The sequence below is a fragment of the Phaseolus vulgaris genome, chromosome 10, assembly GCF_000499845.2.
Source record: "Phaseolus vulgaris cultivar G19833 chromosome 10, P. vulgaris v2.0, whole genome shotgun sequence".
NCBI lineage: Eukaryota > Viridiplantae > Streptophyta > Magnoliopsida > Fabales > Fabaceae > Phaseolus > Phaseolus vulgaris.
In genome coordinates, this window is record NC_023750.2 from 31,965,856 (window position 1) to 31,975,310 (window position 9,455).

A 9,455-nucleotide genomic window follows, 5' to 3' on the forward strand; every position below is an offset into this window, starting at 1 on the left:
ATTATGTTTAGATTCAAGTAGATTATAGATAAATTAAATGTGATTCATATGTTAATATTGTTAGTATCATTAATATTGTTAGTATTATTATTATTATTAGTATTACTAGTATTATTAATATTTTTAGTATTATTAATATTGTTAGTATTATTAATATTATTAGTATTATTAATATTGTTAGTATTGTTAGTATTATTAATATTGTTAGTATTGTTAGTATTATTAATATTGTTAGTATTGTTAGTATTATTAATATTGTTAGTATTGTTAGTATTATTAATATTGTTAGTATTGTTAGTATTATTAATATTGTTAGTATTATTAATATTATTAATATTGTTAGTATTATTAATAATAATAAGTATAATAAAAATCATAATAAAACTAAAGAATTTTGCTTAGTGTAGTGGTTAAATTTTACTTGGTTGCTGAAAGATTGCTGAAGGAACCTGGCTTCAAATCCCATCCACTGCTAATTTTATATTGTCCGTATGTAATTCGCGTTTTTCTTGTAGTGTATTTTATTTTAAAATAATTGAATTTAATGTACTAAACAAATGAATATTTTATTTTAATCATATAAAGGAGTTAGTATTAAGAGTGACCTTGGATTTAGTTTTAAGTAAAGTCTTATATTTAAAATTTGTTAATAAAAAAATAATATAAAGAAGAGATTTTAATAGGATAGCTAAAAAATTAGTCTTCTTCATTAAAATATTTTGTAGCAAAATTTTGATAAGATACTCTTACACATTTACATACATAAGAAAAAATAGATTCAAAGCAAAACTTTAATTATTTTTAGTCAAGCCTTCTAACAATCATCATAATTCAATTTATATTTTTATATTTTTATATTTTATGAATAAGACTCTTTTTTAAACTTAAAAGAGAGTTCATCCATTTAAAATTTATATTTTAAAAAATTGAAGTCTTACCACGCTTACTTCAACTTACAATTTGATCTCTTTATTCTGTTTTGCGTACTATCTCTTTATTTTATTGTTTTATTTCTTATTTTTATCTTTTATTTCTTATTTTATTCTTATTCTTATTTTTTATATTTTATCTTTATTGTTATCTCTTTATTTTATCTTTATATTCACTATTTATTTTATAGCATTTTATATCTCTCAAACGTTTTATAGTTTTAGTACTTTAGGATTTAATACTTTATTTAAAAAAATTATTTTACTTTTTATTATATGAACTCTAAGATGCTTATATGTATAACCTATTGAGAGAGAAAATTATTAAATGATATCTATTTACAGAAAAAAATTAAATTTAAATAAATATAATTTAAATACATTAAAGTTGATACTAAGAAAATCATTAAATGACAACTAGTTTAGAGACAAAAAATATTTAGTCATTATATTGACTAAGATAAATACTATTTTATAAACTAAAAAGTTAGTGGTATCCAAATTAGTTTCTAAAAGTTTATAAAGTAATTTCTAAATTGATATCTAACATTAGCTACCAAGGTTTTAGCTACTAATTACTTTAGATTATAAATTAATCACTAATTTAATTAAAAACTAATTTAGAATTTAAAGTACACTATTGATATCGGAGCCAAGGTCACAAGTTTGATTCCCAACTGGGAAATTGTTCAGAGAAAGATTGTTGTAGGTTGCATAACTATTTTATGGCGTGGGCTAGGTGAACTAAGTTACAATCGAAGAGTTTGATTCCTAGTGAGACAATTGCCGATGAAACATTGTTGCAAGATGGATCAATTATCCCATGACATAGGCCAGGTGGTCCATGTCACAATCGAATCATGGTGTTTAGGTTGTTATGCTTTAAAGTAGAAAAAGTTGCATTTGACCTTGTGGTAAGGGCTCAATCCTACAATGTATATTGTTCTATCGCTTGAAAATAAAGATGATATGCCCATCAGATAATAAGACTATACAATGATCTTTGTTAAACAATACCATATAACCATTGTCACATAATTGACTCATGCTCATTAAATTATACCTGAGTCCTACAAAGTATACAAGATTTTTAATAGATACAAGGGGAAAAATCTTGTCAGATCTAACTCCTAAAATCTTATCTTTTTCTATTTCTCTAACGACAACCTTATCTATATAATGTTTTCTTAGTTTGAGGAATGTATATTATGTGTCTTCCATGTGTTGCAAGCATCCACTATCCATGAACCAGCTTCCCAAATTTTCTTAGGTCCTTTCATATTAGCTTTAGGAAGCTGCCTCTTGTGCTTACATCTAACACTTGTTAAATGCATGTTTGGAAGACGAAATCAAAGGATTTAGAGCTCTCAATTTTTTTTATCCTCGTAAAAAAGATCATTCGCATAATCTTCATCAGACAAAGAACATGATGATTCTAAAGCGATATAAAAAGAAAAGTTGGGATTTGAGAGTACCTCTTCCTCTACATTTGCCATAAGACATATTTACATGCTCAACATTTGATCCTAGGTTTGAATCCTCCCAGGTTTCCATCAAACTCATTTTCTTAGATGAGGCAGTTTCTATAGTATGGAATTTATGTCCTCATGTGCCTAGACTTTCAGAACTCATAACATACCATGCCTTGCGAGTCTTCATTATTCTTTCTTCGAACGAAGCTTTATTTTCTTTTATAAGGAAACTTCTTATTTCCTTGTTGTTAAGGAAAAGTCCAACACCTATATTTTATTTAAATGTTAAAATCAACTAAGTGTAAAACATGGTCATGTTTTGTCTATAAGACGATAATATTCATTCAAAATAGATTATGTAAGCCACAAGTATATAGTCAATCAGATGATATAACACTTTGTATTCTTATTTTATGTTAGATAAAACATTTGACATGCTCAAACAATACATGTATAGATTTAAGCTAACATCGTCCTTTATGAACATTTATTTGCTTATTCTATGTTGCAAGGAATGTTTGTTACTTCCGTCCACCAAAAAGATTTGTTCAAGCATAAGTCACATCAAATGATCTTTTGGATAAAGAACTAAAGTTAATTTTTTTTCAATAACTCCCCGACACTAGCATTGCCAACTTTGGAAAGGCGACATGCTTCGTATGAATATGTGTTTTACAGAAATTGAATTAAAGGCACAAAATCCAAGAAGAGACAAGTACATCCAACTATTGGAATATTGTGTAAAGAATATAAGAGAACTTAAAGTTGCATGAACTGCATTTAATGCATCTTTCATGTTCAAGTTCATCAAATGAACAAATGACACTCAACTAATAAAGGTGTTAAATGGCCCATAACAAATTAAGCCACAACTATATTTTTCAGCACCTATATAAAGTCATTATTCAAGTAGAAGAAGATAGAGATAATGTTGCATAGTGCTGAAATACTAATCAAATTTTTGTTCCCTAAGAAGCTTCATAGATAACACTTTCCGTGTTCACTTAACCAACTAAAAGAGGGAGCATAAATCTTGTATATGTCAAAAGACATTATCCCTCTCTATTGAGCAACCATGTGATTTGTTGATAACTATTCAGATGGATTCTTAATCTTAGCTAGAAGAGGTTGTTTGGCAAAGAATACTTGGTTAGCCAAAAGTGATTGTTGTTCAAAGAATATTATTAAACGGGTTAGCCAAAAATGATTACTGTGAGAAACAAGAAGGAAATGTTCAATTGTGTTTTTAAAATTTTCTTTGTTTTTGTAAAATTTATTTGATGTTCTACATTGAGACGCTAGCTTTAGTTTTCAAGCAGACAAAAGAGTTTGAAATTTGTAAACTTTGTTTTGACAGTTTACCTTCTTTAAGTTAGTTTTGTAGATAACATGCAATTTACAAAGAGATGAAAGAAGATATTTACACGATATTTCTATATTGGTTCATCTTTCACAACAGGCTATATCTAGTGTTTGACCAATCAATCATGTTTTATTGGGCAAACTATCCTTGTAAAGTACAAATGGGTACTATTTGATCAAGTCACTCCTAGTTGATATTGAGTATTATTTGGGTTCATTGCCACTCCTGACTAACCTCAATCAAGTATTCGTTACCCAAGCCACTTCTAGTTGACCACTGAGTATTTTTTTTAACACTAGCCATTTTTGGTTGACAACTCACGTATTGTTTACCTAATAGTCACTCCTAATTAAGATATAAAAGATACTCTAAAGGTTATCAATAGATCACTTTGTCTTGCTCACTAGGGAGGGTAGTGCCTTTCAATGTGTACAAGGTAAAACACTCTCTTTTAGTTTTCTATTTGAATACAACAATGTTCTTTTAAAGCTTTTAGGGCACAAGGAGATTTTATTAGAGTTTCAACACTTTACGACGTATATTTTCTTCTTTTCCTTGAGTTGTTTATATAGGCTTTAAAGTAAGTAGTTTTTGTACTCCCTAATTTGTTCATTGAGTAACTTTGGACTCTTTTCAACATATTTATCTTCTTACTTTATCGTTTATCGAGCCTGAGCATTGAGAAACTTTAAATGTGTTTCATACAACATTAACTTCTCTTTTTTTCTTAATGCGATCTCTCTTATAGCTGACAATAGTTATCTTTCTAAATAGCAGAACCTTTTACACCAAATAAGGTAAAAGTGCACATCGTACAGGACAAATAGTTAAACCATGGTTGAATATTTCATGTGTCGGGAGGGTTGGCGGACATTGTCGGTTTAGCTCGAATCCCATGAGATATTTGAATGAAGCTTTTAAACTTGGCACAAATCTCTTGATGATAGTTGGTGAAGACATTCCCTACTTTTCAGACTTAAGCCTTAGGAATATTTGTTGATCTTATGCCAACTTAGAGTTGTGATGGATGTGTAGTCCATGTTTAGAGATTTTGCATTATTTGAATAAAGGAGTGTAGGCAGCAAAAGGTTTTATAGTTGAAGAAGGAGTGATGCATGGTGCGGAATAAGGAATTGCTTCTCAAGGAAGTTAGTTGAAAAAGAAGTTCTTCTTCTAAGGACCCTAGGTTATGGTTTGAGCCTTAACAAGAGTTAGAGTGAGACTTTGAGAGATTTTTGTACTAAATCCAGCAGAGTTTCTTTACTCATTTCAAGTTGTTCCTGCCAGTTGACCTGGGTACGTCTTTCTGTGCGACCTTGCCCGTCTGCTAGGGACACCCTTTCCTGGTAATATGCGAACACCTGCAAAGAAGTGAACAAATGGGCGCCCTAGCGGCCGTTTGCACTCCGACGCTCAAGTAAGCTAACAAGAAACACCAAAACTCTGCACCTTCGTATCAGAGCACCGTCAAAGTCGCTCTGAAGGTGGTAAAGGACTGTGTATTGTGTGCTGTTTTCTCGTTCTGGCAAACAATCCTTCTCTAGTCCCTTGTGCGTAGCCTGAGGGTTCGAGCAAGCAACTAGAGTGTGTTCTGGGGAAAATTTGCCAAAAGTCCGATCTTTGCTTTTGAACGTTCAAAACCCCTTTAATGCCACCCTGCATTAAACACGTCTTAAAGTGCATTTAAGGCGCTTTAAGGCGCATTTAACACGTTTCCTTAATTTAATGGAGGCATTTAAAGTGTTTTTAAAGCGTTTGAAACGTTAACTGGAATAAAAACATACCTGATGAGGAAACATTAACGTTCCCTCATTTACTGCCTTTCCTAACTTCTCGCTGACTTGATTACTATCACACGTGGAGGGCCTCTCGACGCCGTATCCCAATCTTAGGGACATTCTGTCGTGTGAGTTCCCCCCTTCTCGAAGTGCCGCTGGCGCAGGGGGTGACATTCTGGGTGCCAACTCATGCTCCTCAGGTTTCAGTCACTCACCCTGGGAGTGTATCTACCTTCCTCTCGCACCACGCACCTGGTTCGTCCCTGGGCATGACCCTCTCTTGGGTCGTAACTATCCCAGGGATCACCCTGAGGTGGCGTGGGCTTCACGAGTCAGGATACCCCCCACTGGTACTGGAACTATGGCCTTGAAGCCACCTTTATTAGTATTATAACTACGGCCTTAAAGCCATTTTTCTCTTCTCCCTAACTTGGCTTCTGGTGATTTCGTCCCCTCCACATCTTTCCTACCCGTGGGTATCGGGGGGCGACGCCGTCAGCGCCTTATACTGGCGACGCCATCAGCGCCTTATCCTGGCGACGCCTCTTCTTCTTGGCGACGCCTCATCCTCCTTCCTCGGGCCCCTCACGGGGTCCCACCGTGTCTTTAACTTTGACTTTGACTTTGACTTTAGTCAACGCCCGGGGACGGGACGGTACACAAGTATACATTTTACATGAGGCAAAGTCCCTATTTATAAACTAAATGAGGGAGAGAAGTGTATGGGAGAAGCTACCTAAACCTTAACTTACATTAGAAGTTAGGGTTAGGGTTTGAGCCTTGTTGTCAAGCCTCGATAAACCCTAACTTGTCATGCAAGTTAGGGTTTGAAGTTTAGTGTTTATGGTTTAGGATTTATGGTTCAGTGTTTTGTGGCTTAGGGTTTATTGTTTAGGGTTTAGGATTTATGGTTTAGGTTTTTATCATATGCATCTAGGGTTAAGACATTTATCCTATGTTATCTTGTGACCCAAAATACATGGTCAAAGAGAAAGTAAACCCTAGTCTACTATTTACATTTATTAAAGAATAGAAGAATGTATTGTGCATGCAATAAAAGTCTTCAGATGAGGCTCTTCTATTTGTATTCTTCTAACCATTGCTCTGGTCAAGGGTTTTATATGTGTCTTCATGGATGATTCTTTATCAATTTGTGTTGAGCTTATCATTTTATCCTCATTACTCATTTATTAGACAAACTGGATGGTCTTAATGATGATATTTTCACGTTCATCAATACTTATTACAAAGTGGAAAATTTCTATACTGATCTATAGTATGTCAAATGCAACTTAATGCTTTGTTTGTTTAAACACTTAATCAAAAGCACATGGTGTTGTATTTTGTTATAAGAACTATGATTCGAAAGAATACTTGATTTTAGTCAGGAGTGATTAGGTGTCAAACAATACCTAAAAGGGGTTAACCTGTACTCTTTTTTGAAACATCTACTTAAATTTTTGGGACATAGGCGAGATTTTTTCATCGACTGACATACTTAACCTCATATATATTTGCTTCTTAATATAAAGCCTTTAGTTCTCTAGTTCTTGTCCTTTGACCTATATCTGCTTCATCTTAGCTTGAAGAAATTTGTAGACAAGGTGAATGCTTCCTTTTGATTATGATATTGAAGATTCACCTCATGCACTATAGAGATTTTCAAAAGGTCATCCCAAATGAGTTTCTTTAGATCACAGGAATCTGCAATAGTCATTGTTTTAGACTTCCATACGTTTGACATAATATCCAACAACTTTAGGTTTATTAAGAAATCGAGAAACTTTAACCAACTAGAACCTTTTGAGAAAAAATTGTATCCTTCCAAACATATCATTCATAATTTTTCCATCATTCATGATAAAAAAAATTGATTTGTCTTAAGAGAATAACAACTTTCCTCAAATGAAAATTAAAATTAAAATGTTAAATATCACGACAGACCATTTAAGAAAAACTAAAACTATGAAATAATAAAATTAAATGATGAAAGTATGTATAAATAAAAACTATAAATATTTCAGATTACTTTAACTTTATTTTTCTTTATATAACTTAGAGTATAATTAAAATTTATTGTACAATGGCTCTCTATTATAGTATACAAATTAAAAACAAATAAAACTAAAACTTTCATATTATATTGTGCTCTATTACATTATATTATGTATTGGTCGGACGTGCCCGAGGCTCCAACCTGAGCACTAAATGTGTTAGCTCGATTGGGCAGGTCAATTTGGGGAGGCACCTATCTCGACCCAAGATAAATGATAAGCCCAATGATACGTCAAGAGGTCAACCCAGACAACTGGGAGTCCGTATTGAAAAGATAATTAAAATAATAGAGGAATAACTGAATTAGTTAAGTACAAATGTCATTCTAAAATTAGGTAGAAATAAACAACTAGAGATAATGTTCTACATGTAACCATAAAATAAAGGTACACATTAACGAAATATTCTTGCTATTGAGATTATATTCTTGTTGTTTAAATTGTATTCTTGTTGTTGAAGTAATATTCTAGTTGACATAAATGATTATTATTTTTTAAGTTTGTTGTGATATTATTCTGAAAATGATAGATATAATTGTTGTTATTTAAATTTGTTATCATATTATTATGAAAACTGCATATATATGTAAATATATCATCATGTTATTCTGAAGATAACATAAATGATTAATTATTATCTTTAAGTCTGTTGTGATTTTATTTTGAAGATAACATAAATGATTATTATCATTTAAATCTGTTGGGAAATTTTAAATTTGTTATCATATTAGTCTGAAAATCATAGATATATTTAATCTGTTATCATGTTATTTTGAAGACAACACAAATGTTTATTATCATTTAAATCTATTGTGATATTATTATCATCATCATTATCATGATCTCTCACATGAGAGAAATTATTCTTGTTAATGGATATAGAGCGTAGTAGTGTGTAAGAGTACATGTCTAGGAAAGTTCTGACAAGGAAAGACTTGGTATTTAAGTGCGTCCATTGGTGACCCACCTCTCCTTCCTGGGAACTTATCTGGTATACTAGTTCACGATCTACTATCGTTGTTCTAGTTGACACTGAGATGCCACTTCATTATCATTATCATGAACTCTAACATGAGAGAAATTATTCTTGTATTGGATATATAGCGTAGTAGTGTAAAAGTACATGGCTAGGAAAGTTCTGGCAAGGAAAGACTTGGTATTTAAGTGCGTCCATTTGTGACCCACCTCTCTTTCTTGGGAACTTACCTGGTGTGCTAATTCACGGTCTACAATCATTGTTCTAGTAAACATTATTATATGCCATAACATTATTACGGCAAAAAAAAGAGATATATGCAACAAAGATCAAACATTTTGACAAATTTACCATAACTCATGTAAGAATGACAAATGATTATGTCCTACCGTAGCTCGACAGTAAAAGGCAGTACAACACCAAACTTTTATACTATATATGATCATAGAAGTGTTGGGCGATGGAGCTTATCAACTGGAAATTCAAGACGGTGTCATCCCACGAACGTGGAATGCAGCAAGCTTCAAGTTCTATTTTCAGTTAAGAAATTTATTCATAGTGTATTTTATTCATAGTGTATTTTATTCATAGTGTATTTTATTCATAGTGTATTTTGAGACATTTTAAAGTTTCTTTGGTGACGCTCTTTTTCCCTAAAAAGGGGTTTTTTAATGAGGTTACCAAGTAATAAATTTGTTTATGGGAAATTTACAGGGGTAAAGTTGTCCGATCTGACACATGGTAAGATGACCTAACTCGAAACAAACGAAGTTACCCATGTATAGATGCCCTGTGAGATGAATGGATTTGAATAGCTGAAGTTATCCGATTTAGCACATGGTAAGATGACTTAACTCAGTTACCCGATTATAGGCGCCCTGTG